Source organism: Crocodylus siamensis, chromosome 2 (assembly GCF_052110815.1).
Source record: "Crocodylus siamensis isolate JL-2025a chromosome 2, ASM5211081v1, whole genome shotgun sequence".
Taxonomy (NCBI): domain Eukaryota; kingdom Metazoa; phylum Chordata; order Crocodylia; family Crocodylidae; genus Crocodylus; species Crocodylus siamensis.
The window spans coordinates 132155597-132169181 of NC_143396.1; the positions used below are offsets into that span (position 1 = coordinate 132155597).

At 41.9% G+C, this 13585-nt stretch overlaps 1 protein-coding gene across 1 annotated transcript in view; it reads right to left on the bottom strand.

The window, feature by feature from the left end:
* ADGRL3 (adhesion G protein-coupled receptor L3) overlaps nucleotides 1–13585 on the bottom strand; it is an 875465-nt gene that overhangs the window by 15123 nt on the left and 846757 nt on the right. The window lies entirely within an intron of this gene.

A 13585-nucleotide genomic window follows, 5' to 3' on the forward strand; every position in this document is an offset into this window, starting at 1 on the left:
AGGTGTGCTGTCAAACTGAATTATGAACATATAACAATGTGCTTGGAGTGCATTGGCTGGAAGGTGTGCATTATTATAATCATTTTTTAATCAGTAAAGAAATTAATTCAGTAAAGAAGTTAATTCTTTGGGGAATGCACTATGGTAACTATATCATTTAATTTATATATTTTGGATTGACATTTTAACAGTCTCTCTTAATGATCCAATATTTGAGACTAGCTGTCACCTTACAATTATTCTGTAGTCCAACATAGAGGGGAATGTTTTGAGCTCCCTACCCCTATGTGGGAACAGCTGGCAAAGGCTGTGTTTAATGTCTGTGCTGTAATAAATTCACAACAGGTCAGGGAAACTGGAGGAGAAACGTTTACAACAGCTTGCTTTCTCAATTGTTTAACTCCTTTACACTGGTATGTCTACCTGTCTTGGGGACCTGCCATAGGTCTTCCTATTTTTAGGGGGAACTCCTTCACATATTCAGGCTTATCTCAGGACTTCATGGTCCTTATATCTTTATGGTAACTCAAACCATTAAACAAATGGTTTCCCCCTAGAGAAATCACATGTATGAAATCCAGCAGAAACAATAGGACCAGTGCTCTCTTGCAGCAAAGGGAGAGGCAGTTCATTTCTACCGGTATAAGTGACATTGGTTTCATATCCCAATGTAGGTTACACTATGATCCAGAGAAGAGAGATGACCAGTTAGTCCATTGCAACTGCTTCAGGTTGTACATAACATTGTAAAACCTCAGGAGCAAGTAACAGCCTGTTTGCCTGGAGCAGTATTTCTCAACATTTTTGGACTTCTATGAATCGAGTCATAACCATTTTCAAAAATTAATTCATATATTACAGTGCTGACTTCCTTGCAGAGGGACCAGGCAATACGGATAGGGGATTGGCTGGGCTGAGAAGAGCCTGAGTTGGCACTTATCTGCTTATCACTTCACTTGTCTTCTCACATCCTCAGGCACTTGTCAAAGAATCTCATAGCACCCCAGGGTGCCACAACACCCTGGTTCAGAATCATGGACCTAAAGCAAATGCCTATACAGTGATACCTCTGGATGTACAACACTTCAAACAGGCAGTTTTACCACTGATTTTTCCCAATATGATTCTACATTGGTGCAACTGGGTTTGTGTGTGCAAACCTTGGTGTAGATGGATGACCAGAGAAAAAATAAGCATGGTCAGAAACAGCGAGTCAAAGGATTTTCCTTTCCAATCTCAAATGGCTGGCTACATGCAGCTAACTTTTAACAGACAGGCTGGGATTTTTAAATTATTTTTTATTGCTCCTTAGATGATTTGTTAAAAATTCTAATCTGGTTGATTAATAGTCTGATTTCTTTTCTTTCAGCAGTCTCCCAAAGTGCTTTCTCCAGTGGCCATAATAAAATTTCACAGCCACCAAAGTAGGTGAGACCTTTTGTTGTCCACTGGTACATAAGATCTTCAGAGTATATTAGCATTCTACTATGTTTTGAGGCAGTTGTTTAGATTTTCTGCCGCTGGGACCCAAATTAAATTCTGAAGTTGATGCCTCAAAGGTAGGTGAAGGGAGACAGGTTGAAAACAGTTTTATTACAGCTATAATTTACTCATGAAGTATCCTGCTGCTGGTAATAACCTTTTCAGAGCTGCAACATAACATGTAGTCGATTATAACTGGCATTCTAAAATACTGGGTCATCTGTACATGAAAAGTTCAGAATAATGTTACCACCCTAGTATTCCTTTACTGAATCCTTAGAACTGCATATAAGGCTTCACCCCCCGGACATGGATGTGGGGAAGGTTGATGCTAAAATGGCATCATATATATCATGAAGGAGAAATGAATACTGCCTGCATTTAGAGGAGGAAAAAATCCTACTCTACACATTTACATGTTGTTTTCCAGGACAAGATTATGTGTAAGGGATTTCTTGTCAGAAAAAGAAGTGGCTCACCAAACAAAAGCAGACATATCTTCTACTTAGCCATAACATTTCCTGTAAATTGCGACTTTGCTTTTGTTAAATACATTACCCTCAGCACATGTAAATCAGTGGCCGTTCTAATTTAAACTGGCTATGGATTAAAACTGGACTCCCACTGAATGTGATGGCTGCCCTGTGATTTTTAGGCAGATTGCTTTATTGAAAGCTCTGTCAAAATATCAACCAGTATTGTTTCCTTTACATACAAACTTCACTGTTTCATTGCTTCATATTTACTAATATTTTTATTGAGGTTTTCACTTGGATTCTTACATGTGATTGTACAGAGCATTTAAGGAAGAGAACAGAATAAGAAAAGAATATGCATGGAGGAAAAGGAAACCAAATAGTTAAGAGAAAGTTTGTTGCGTTCCTGGCTAAGAGGATCACCAGCTGAATTCTGTTAGACAATATGATAAATAACAGACACCTGATGGCTATTCCAATTTGGAAATGAAAAGTTCCCAAATTACAACTACCTTCGCCAGTCTATAATATTTCAGTGTTAAGTAGAATATCTCTCTTAGGATGCGAATACAAATTGTTCTTTTTATGGTCCATGTGCTCCTAAAGTTTGCTATATAGGCTGGAACCTTTCACAAATACCTTTTTCCCCTTGTTTTTCTGGCAGTCTCCAGTTATGTAGAAGCCCACAGTGAATCTCAGGGTATATCTTATTACATACAGGAAGGAATTTCAGGCTCCTGAGTGGTTAAAAACATTTGCTTGGCAAGTTTGTTAATTCCAGGGGGTTTGTCTGATTAAGAATTCAGTCGATCTGAATTCATGTGCAAATTATTCTTCATTGACAAGCTCCTCTCAAATAGTAAAAAGAATTATCTATGCCAGCTAGATGGAGAAAGCATATTTCTTTCTGATTGGCTCATCCTCAGAGGTGGCTTAATGGTTCTGTTCTTTTCTGAACCTTTATCATCCTTTTTTCTGTTCAGTGTGTGTTTGAAAGAAAAGTGGTTACAATTGATTAAGCCAGGGCTATTGTTCAGAGCTGCCCAACCACAGAAATTCTGACGAATACCCTCCAAATGTATGTAACAATGCAAATGCTGATTTCATCTCTTGTTAAACATCAAGATTTACTGTCCTCCACATAGGGGAAATCCTATGTTTTGCTTCAATAGAAGTCAGTGTCTGACACCAAGCCTTGATCAGATGCTGCTGTCAAATATACAGCTGCACAGGTAGTCATCACTGACTCAGTGTCTAGTTGGGAAGAGGTGTCAAGTGGAGCTCTCCAGGGGTCTGTCCTGGATCCAGCATTGTTTAGCATTTTTAATAATGATTTGGACAATGGGATTGAGTGCATGCTTAGCAAAGATGACACCAAATTGGATGGGTTTTCAGATACTGTAGTAGGTAGGGCTAGGATCCAAAATGACCTGGATAAATTGGAGAAATGGTCTACATCAGTCAATCAGATGCAACAAGAACAATTTCATTCACTAGGGATGAAATAAGTCCATGCACAAATACATGACTAAGCTGCAGTACTGCAGAGAAAAACCTGGGGGTTATAGTGGACCACAAGCTGCATATGAGTCAAGAGTGTTCTCTTTCTGGAAGACAACAAACAGCATATTGGGTTGCATTAGTAGGAGTGTCGCTTGCAAATTACAGGAAGTGATTCTTCTACTCTGTTCAGCACTGGTGAATGCTAACTTGTAACACTATGTCTAGTTTTAAGAAAGATGTGGATGGATTGGAAAGAGTCCAGCAGAGGGCAACAAAAATTATTAGAGGCCTGGGAAGCAAGACTTATGAGGAAAGGCTGAACAAACTAGGGTTATTTAGCTTTGAGAAGAGAAGACTAAGGAGGGATTTCATAACAGTCATCCAATACCTGAAGGGTGGTTATAAAGAGGATGGAGATGACCTTTTCTCTGTAGCTGAAAGGCACAGGACTAGGAACAATGGCTTCAAACTGCAGCACAGGACATTTAGATAAGAAGATAAGGAAGAACATTCTGACCATGAGGGTGGTCAAGCACTGGAAAAAGCTACCTAGAGAAGTTGCGGAAGCTCCATCCCTGGAAATTTTCAAGAGCAGGTTGGGCAGACACTTGGCTGAGACAGCTGTTAGGGATGTTCCTGCCTTGAACAGGGGGCTGGACTAGATGGCTTCACAAGGTCCCTTCCAGCCCTATGATCCTAGGTTGGGTGCAGGGATAGCTCTTGCCCCTATGGCCCCAAGGACTGAAAGGCAATGCACTGCCCCCTGCCCCCACCCCAACAGATTAGGAAATCCAGGATCCACCCATGGTGGGGTGGCTGATGTAATGACTACAGCTGATGTTGCTAGGATGCATCAGAGGTTGTACAATCTACAAGCCCTCTGGGATCACATGGTCTCTCCTTTATGATAGCTATAGTTGGGACCAGTCATGGGCCCCATTCATCTTTTTCCTTCCACTATGCCTCTAACTATCCAACAAACACACTTAATACAAATGTTGCCAGTTTCCTCTCCTCTGTCCTCTCTTGTCTTCATAGCTTGGCTGACAGAGAGAAGAGAAAGCAGCACTTCCCTGATTCTTGGGTTTTGCTGCCAGGATGAGAGACCAACTGCATGTCTTTGAAAGAGGTTCCAGATTTGTTTGACCTGGCCTAAGGTCTGCTTTGTGGCATTGGTCCTGCCCATACATTTTCTTCAACATCTTCTGAGACAAGGACATTGCATGCATTCTTCCCAGTATCCATCTCTTTCTCACCTGGGTTTGTCATCTTTGTGGCATGCTGCATGCCTGTACATAAGACAGGCAGCAAACCCTTTGGTCCTTTCAGAGATAGCAGGAAAGGACTTAGAGAAGGTAAAAGTGACTTCAGACCCTTCCCCACTCTATTTTTTAAAGAGGCATCCTTTTGGCTGAGGTGTCTGGCCCTTTCTGCTCACTTGGCCAGTTCTTAGTATGTCCAGAATTTCCTAGGCTTTCCTGCAGAGTAAACAGGAAGCAAAGAACTTGCCAGGGCCTTGTAACACATTCACTTGCAACATTTACAAATTGTTGTAATATACTGACCTATTAAAGTTAGCATGTGTCAGAAGATAACAGTTGCCTGAAAGGGAACAACTTTACAATGTCACAAGGGTGCTTAACACACGCTGAACTGATTTACTGTGTGTCAGCTGGCATTCTAACTGCACTTAGTAAGCATTACATTGAATGTATGTTACCACCCTCAAAAATACCCTAGGATTCTGGTTTGAAAAGATTTCATAGACATTAGGGCTGGAAGGGACCTCAGAAGATCATTGAGTCCAGCCCCCTGCCCAAAGGACAGGAAGTCAGCTGGGGTCATAGGATTCCAGCAAGATAAGCATCCAGTTTGCTCTTGAAGGTGTTCACTGTAGGTGCTTGAACCATCTCCAATGCCAGGCTATTCCAGACCTTGGGGGCTCAGACAGTAAAGAAATTCTTCCTTATGTCCAGCCTGAAATGGTCTTGGAGTAGTTTATGACCATTCGACCTCGTCATCCCTTGGGGCGCTCTGGTGAACAAATGTTCCCCCAGATCCTAGTGGTCACCCCTGATAAACTTATAGGTGGCCATCAGATCACCCCTGAGCCTGCGCTTTTCCAGGCTAAAGAGTCCCATGGCTCTCAGCCTGTTGTCATAAGGTCTGTTCTCCTGACCTCTGATCATGTGCACGGCTCTTCTCTGGACTCTCTCAAGCTTCTCCACATCCTTTTTGAATTGTGGAGCCCAAAACTGGATGCAGTACTCCAGCTGCAGCCTCACCAAGGCCGAGTACAAGGGGAGAAGGACATCCTGGGATTTGCTTGAGAAGCATCTATGGATGCAAGCCAGTGTTTTGCTCACTTTACTAGCCGCAGCATCGCATTGCAGGCTCATGTTCATCTTGTGGTCAATGATGACCCCCAAGTCTCTTTCTTCCATAGTGCTAGCCAGTGTAGCACTGCTGGGCCTATAAGGATGCTGCAGTTTTTCCTTCCTAAGGTGGAGAACCTTGTATTTTTTGATGTTAAACACCATCAGGTTCTCATCTGCCCATTTGCTGAGACTGTCCAGGTCTGCCTGGATCACCCACCTGTCTTTTGGTGTGGATGCTTTGCCCCAAAGTTTGGTGTCATTGGTGAACTTGCCAAGTCTGCTTCTGACTCCAATATCCACATCATTAATGAAGATGTTGAACAATATGGGTCTAAGGACAGAGCCTTGAGGGACCCCACTGGTCAGAGGGCACTATGATGATTGACTCCCATCAATTACTACCCTCTGGGTCCGAACACGGAGCCAATTTCCAAGCCAGAAGATCATGGTGGACCCAAGGCCACAATTGGCCAGTTTTGCCAAGAGATGATCATGGGATACCAGATCAAAGGCTTTTTTGAAGTCAAGATATATAACATCAATCTCTTCACCCTTGTCCAGGTGATAGGTCACCTGGTCATAGAAGGAAATGAGATTGGTCAAGCAAGACCTACCTGCAACAAACCTGTGCTGGCTATCCCTTAGGATGCTGGTGTCGGCCAGTCCATTAAGGATGGCCCCTTTAATAAACTTTTCTAAGATCTTCCCTGGGATAGAAGTCAGGCTGATGGGCCTATAGTTAACTGGATCCACATTCCTCCCTTTCTTGAAGATTGGCACCACATTGGCCATCTTCCAGTCTTCAGGCACTACACCAGAGCGCCAGGAGTTTTCAAAGATCTATGCCAGGGGCTGGGCTATGACGCTCGCCAGCTCCTTGAGTACCCTGGGGTGCAGGTTGTCAGGGCCGGCTGACTTGAAGGTATCCAGCTTCTCAAGATGTTCCTTCACGAGGTCAGCATTAATGGAGGGCAGGGGATCTCCCTCACCCGGATCTCCCTGTCCCATAGCCGGCATGGGCGTCCCATGGGACTGATGAAAGACTGATGCAAAGTACCCATTTAATAGGTTGGCTTTTTCCTGGGCATCAGTTGTCAATTGCCCCATCTGGTTCAGCAGAGGTCCAATGTTGCCCTTGCTTTTCCCCTGGCTCCCCACATATCTGAAAAATGACTTTTTATTGTCCTTGATGCTGGAAGCTAGTTGGAGTTCAGTTGCAGCCTTGGCTTTCCTGGTTTGCTCCCTGCAGGACCGGACCAGTGCAGACTGCATGTGCTATTGTCCTGCTATTGATTCCAAACTTTCCTTTGATCTCAGTGTGCTTTTTTCAGATTTATTGGCACGTTTGCTGCGGCACACAAAGCAGAACAAGTTTCTTAATGCCTGTTGCATTATTCCTTGTTGCTGTCTTGTGTATTCAGAAGAATGCATGCACTTGTCATGACAGTTCAAGTTAAATCCTGTAAGTTCTTTAAAAAGTCAGTAAGGCCATAACCTGAACTGTAGCTGAGAGGTGCTCACCAAAGGTACAAGCCCACTGTTTACTTTCTTTCCTTCCATAGCCAACTTGTGCCCTGCCTGTCCCTGCATTATAACCTTATTATTGCTGGCTGCCCACATTACAGCAACTGGAATTATGCCCTTTCTCTCCTCAGACTTGGCACTGGCTGCAGACAGGAGGATTGCATGGATCTCTGTTTCCTGAGTAAATGCCTCTTCTGAGGTGATTCCCCTGCATCTAGACTGTCTTTATGAATGAATATTGAGCTAGTCAGCCACAAATAAATACAACATACTAAGAAGACAGGACTTTAAGACAGACTCTCTCAAGCAACTATAACCCACAGCGCCTAGTACCAAAGGGTACTGGTCTGTGGGAAGAGCCCGTTTGTTTTGCAATATGAGTATTTAATAACAACTGGCTTAGCCTGTCAAAGTATTCTCATTTTTACGTAGGGTCTACAGAGCTCTACAACCCATCATGATGAATCCTATTGGATAATCCTGAACTCCTGTTTAAAAAAAGACAAGACTCTGGAAGTGTGCACAATTTTTAAAGCAGAAGAGACATCAACTAGTGGCCCTAATAATGGCAACTGTGAATTACATGGACGCACAACAAAGAGAGGAACAGAAACGATTCAGGATGCTCTGTCCCACTGTATTTGAAACAACTATGCAATCAAAATTTGTCTAATGAATACTGACAAAAAAAATCAGAAAAACAAATTTTGAGCACCCATACACATGCAGCGAGGGTGCTCTGAGGTGCTGTAATTACAGCACGTTGGATCAGACTTGATTAATTGAGTTAACTGGAGTGTGGTAATTACCATGCTCCAATGGACTCCAGCATCAAGTGTATCAGAGTCCCCATGCTGAAAAAGGGTGGCAGGGCACTTTAACTAAAGCTCTTTCAACCTCTCTCAGAGCCACTCTAATTAAAGCCCCCCACAGCCCACTCTGGAACACGTGTATAAATGTCCTTTGTCTCTTAACAACTAAGTTGCAAGAGGCTGGAGTAACATGGGTGCTAAAGCGCACAATGGACAGTCCAGAGGTTCCAAGTTTGAGGCCACAGCACAAGTGCTCATGGCTTAGCCTGTCAGATTTCAACAAATCTGTGAATTCTGTTCAATACCTTATTACTTTATACCTTGCATATCAAGGATGCAAAAAAAGAACAGATAGGACCTCAGCTGGTATTGGGTAGGCGAGGGGAGGTGTGAAAGCACCTGACAGTGAACTGTTAACTGTTAACATGCTGGGTATAATTCCAGCTTTTCATTGTTCTGCAAATAAAAAATACATATCCACTGAGCAATGCTTGTGCCTGATAGAGAATGCCTTTCCTGACCATAGCACTAAATCGCTTTCACTGATTTTTGCCCTTTCTGTATGACACAATTACACAGAGCCATTTGAAAGCAACTGCCCTGCTCCCAATCCTGTAAGCATGCTTACATGGCATCCCACACACGTAGCACTTACGATAGCAGTAGGTGTACATAATATGGTGTGAAGGCTTTTGGTTTTACCCGGTTCCTAGCAGTGCAGCAGTTAATACTCAAAAGTCTACAAACTAGTCAGGCACCATTCATTTCACTGCTTGTTAGGCCTCTTAATGATCTGGGCCATTGACTGTTCCCAAACTATGCAAACCTAGGTATTCTGACCCCCAGACACCTGCTTTTACTCAATCTGCTGCACCTGGTCCAAGCTTTGGTGACATACAGTGGTTAGTCAGAATGTTCTTCAAACACAAAACTATCAGCCAATGTGTCTCTGCTAATAACCACATCAAAGTGTCAACCAATAATACAGATGAAATAGGCTTCTCTTGTTTAGTTAATCAAAGATTTTTATCTGGTTTCAGTTTTGTGCTGCAGGGTGTTCTGAATTTTATTAAAAGAGAAACTGGGACTACATGACATTTATATAATGTTCATGAGCACTGAATATTTAAATTTTAAAATATTCATTAAACAAAATTAGGATAAAGGCAGGTTAAATGCTGGGGACAGCTAAAAATAAATATGAACCTTTCCCCTTTCTGGTTTTTTTTTCTTTCTTTCTTTCTTTCTTTCTTTCTTTTTTCTCTTTTTTTTTATTTTTGGTGGAGAAAGGACACAGGAAGCAACTGTACTCCAAGCTTATGATCTCAATAATCAGACCTCTAGCAAGCTATTGTACCTCTTTATTCTTGATGCCTGTGAAATCTGCAGGGCTTGTGTTCTGTGTACTCTGTTCCTTCTCTCTCTCTCTCTTCATGTGTAAGAGAGAATGATACAGCTCTCTGCATTCCTTCTGCAAACACTATTCGATTGCTGACTTAAGTTTTCATGGTCAGAAAGGTTTTTCTATCTTGGTTTTTACAAGGCCAAGACATGCCAACTGAGTTCCAGTAACCATGTTGAGTGGGCCAAAGCTACATATTTGATATGCTTGATAATGTATGCTTTTTACACAGATAGATTCCCTACATATTAAATTTAGGGGTATATTCCTGCTCTTCTCTGCTGCAGATCTCCTGCTTTGGATCACCAGAAAGCACTTTAGGAACTCCTTTTAGAGATTCCTCTGGTGGCATAGACCAAGCAGAATCATGCTTACATACCAACCCTCAACTACTTTCTTTCTAAGGTGCATGGTCTCATTGTGACTGAAGGGTAGGCAGGAGGTAGAAGGAAGTTGTTGCTACAGTACTGCTGCTTACTGCTGACCTCTGACAGCTCCCTGGAAGCCAAAGCAATTGGATCTCACTCGGGAGACAGCTCAAAGATCTTCTAATGCTGTAAAAAGGAGTTAACTGGCATTACTGCCACCCTCCAGCCCAGACTGCAAAGAGAAAAGTGCTGGCTTGTTGGCAGGAAACAAGACATAGTTATATCTAACCACTCATGTGCGTAACACAGCAACATAAGTGCCTCATGGCTACATTAACCTGCCTCTGGATCTGTGCTGCGGTCACTCGGGTTCTATTAAAAGAAATGTTACTGTTGATTTAAATGGTACTTGCTAAGGAGGTGAACATCAACTCAGTCAGCATGAATTTGAAACAAGAAGCTCTCAGTTAACACAGATAGGCTGCTCATGATAGGATGATCCCTGAAGATAGGCCTTATGCCTACTTGCTCTGGAGGATGGGTCATTGTATACATCTCCCCACCATTCCCCACCTCCACTCTGAGGAGTCCATACTCTGATCTCTGTATTGACCGTATCTCCTGCCCACTCCATTATGTGGGAAATTCTGTTCCACTGGGAGAAGAGTAAGAACTTCACGCACTTTGTAACTCATGGTGTTTTTTGTCTCATCCATAATGGCATACACCAGGGCTTGACTGGGTTGCAGACCAGTAGAAGCATACCAGCATATAAGATAACAGCTGTTTCCTTGCAATGATGAAAGAGATTTTATGAGTCCAGAACACATGGGGTGGTTTAGACTGCAACTACAGCTACCTGAGCTTTTTCCCCTGCCCTGCCACCACTGTGCATCAGTGCACTTTTCTTTGGAAGCATTTTGCTTTGTGTGTGTTTCAGGGAAACTTTCAAAAACGTCCTAAAGTGACATGCAGCTGCAGTGGCCTTTATGCTTATCAGGCTGAACAGGAAAAAAATGAACAGAAAAGATTCCCTATAGGAATTGAGGCTTCATTAAACCTCTGGGCTTTTGGTAAATGCCCACTGAACTATTGCAGTAGTTGTTTAGGGCATGAGTAAGAATGAGTAAATGCTTCCTGTCAGCTTCCTACCCATCATAAAAGAAGGATGGGAGATGGGTGGGGTTGTGGTTTGTTCCCTAAGGTATAGTAGACTCAAACCAGCAGCAAATTATAAGAAGCAAGAGGAAAACTGGATCTTTGTGACAAAACACGCTTCTCCTAAGGCCACTCCTAATGCCACGTAGCACATCACCTTTTGCTCAAAGGTACAGCTAAGCTCATAAGATATTGCTTTTCATTCTTCTCTCATTCCCAGCAAAGAAAGTGGGAGAGGGTAAAGAACCAGTTTTCAAAAAAACAATGCCCTAATTAAGCACTTAAGTACCCTCATTTTGAAAAGCTTCAGAGCAGCCAATAACCCTCAAAATGTCGGTAATTAGACTAGTTTTCCAAAAAAGGTAACATATCTTCATTCACTAATTTTGAGCATTAAGTTATTTTAGTTATAGCTTTCCTATTTTTTTTTTTTTTTAAGTGCAACTAGCATAGTTTTAGACAGGAAAGATATATGCCTCTCCCCCCACAAATCCAAAAAGCAAATGATTTTTCAAGAACACATGGGGGGGGGAAAACATCTTTCTTGTAAAGGCCAAACTGCAACCCGGACCTTTTCCGATTCAGAAAAATGATGTGCCTCTTGAAATGGAAACTAATTCAAACCATAATGACAGCACTGCCGGCTCTTGGCTACTCCCTCCTATCTCATGCATGCTCCCTTCAATGCAAGCTGCCGTCCCTTGTATCTGCCATTCTTTCAGAATATACTTTTAGTATTAGAAATATTCTGGTTGGCACACTGGGAAATAGCTTGAAAACTCTGTATTTCTCCCTGTAATACACAGAAAGAGTTAGCCTCAGGGACACAATTCATGAACTTGCTCAAAATTGAATTTCACATATTGTGGGGTACTTGAAAGACATCAACCTACTGTATTTCACATAAAATGAACATCTATTGACACAAGGCTATATTTGTACTGTGACTATTGCTCACCATTCAGTAATTTCTGCTTGCCAGTGCCCATATTTTCAGTGGACTATGGGACCTTAAATAAAAGGCAGCAAACAAAACGACATGGCAGAGACTAAAAAGTCTTGAATGGCTGCAATTTCTATTAATATAATGCGACTCTCCTTATTTTTGTGATTCCACCTCTCCAGTATCTATAAGTTGTACTATTACCAATGAAGTACTGGAATGCCAGGATCACATCAGATAGAGATTAACGGTTTTAAAATGAAGACTGTCTTTTGCAACCACCCAAGAAAAGATAGAGGAGACACTGTGAGTTAACAAACAGAAGAGCTAAAAAACAGCTAGAGGGCAGAAGGGAACAAGGTTGACCAATCAATGCATTAAAAGCGTATATAGGAAGTTGAATGGATAAAGATAGGAGAAAAAGACCTTGCCAGTATCACAAGGATATAATATTTCACTAGGATACATTTATTCACCAATGTATCAACCATATATACTCTCTTGTACAATATCAGGCACCCTGGTAGATACTGTCTTTATCAACCACTGGATCCTTATTAAGAAAACATTTACTGTGAAGGATCTTACCCACTGAACGAGTTTAGGTCTGCCACCTCCCTCTAAAAGTATTTTTTGAACCTGATGCAGTGGACGATTTTTGTCCTTTCCAAAAATGTATTCACTTCACGTATTACAGATTACTGGCAGTCTCCATTTAACTTCCTGCACTAGCTACGCCAGTAGAGACTTTGAAGTTACCTTTCTCTTTGCATGCATAAATCTACATGGTGCTGGTGATGTCCATCACAGTGACACTTAAAAGATTAAAATAAAACAAAAAAGGTGTGGAGGCAACATGTTTTAGGGCATATGAATGGCAGCATCAAGACAAGAAGTACAAACAGTGAGTTTTAGTTTTTTCTCATTGGGCTACAAAGACAATTTGTTCTCAACCCCCTAGTTATTGAATAGAATCTTTCTTTGTTCTTGTCTAAAATGTAAAACTGCATTCAGCGTTGTGCAGCTACTTTGTGTGCACAGAAAATGAGGTTCCTTTCAGAACACAGTTCAGATCTGAAGAAGTGCCGTGCCCTCCCTCTCTCCCCCCAGGTAAACAGTACTGTACACTGTTGTATAGTTTTGGGTTTCTAACAACATTAAATCCTCCTGTTAGGTAGTACTTAATTCTACAACAAGCCTTGTTGCCTTCAGTAGCACTACTCAAGGAATACCCGGTATTATTCAGTGTAAAAATATCAAAATGTGGTCCAATGTCAAGAACCATGTAGCTAACGCATTTATTCTCCAACATAAGGCAGTCATCTTTTACTGTAGGCATCACCAGCCCATTTGAGAACATTTGGTTCTTACTGAAGTTAATGGGAGTTTTGCCACTGACTTGTATAGAAGCAGTATCAGACCTCAAGAGACGGATGTAAGAGTTAGCATCTGAGATGCTTTATATTCAGTACAGGGTATGTCCTGAGGGCAGTTATTTTTGCTGGCAGGCTTTCTGTTCTATGTTGCTGTTTTTTCTAT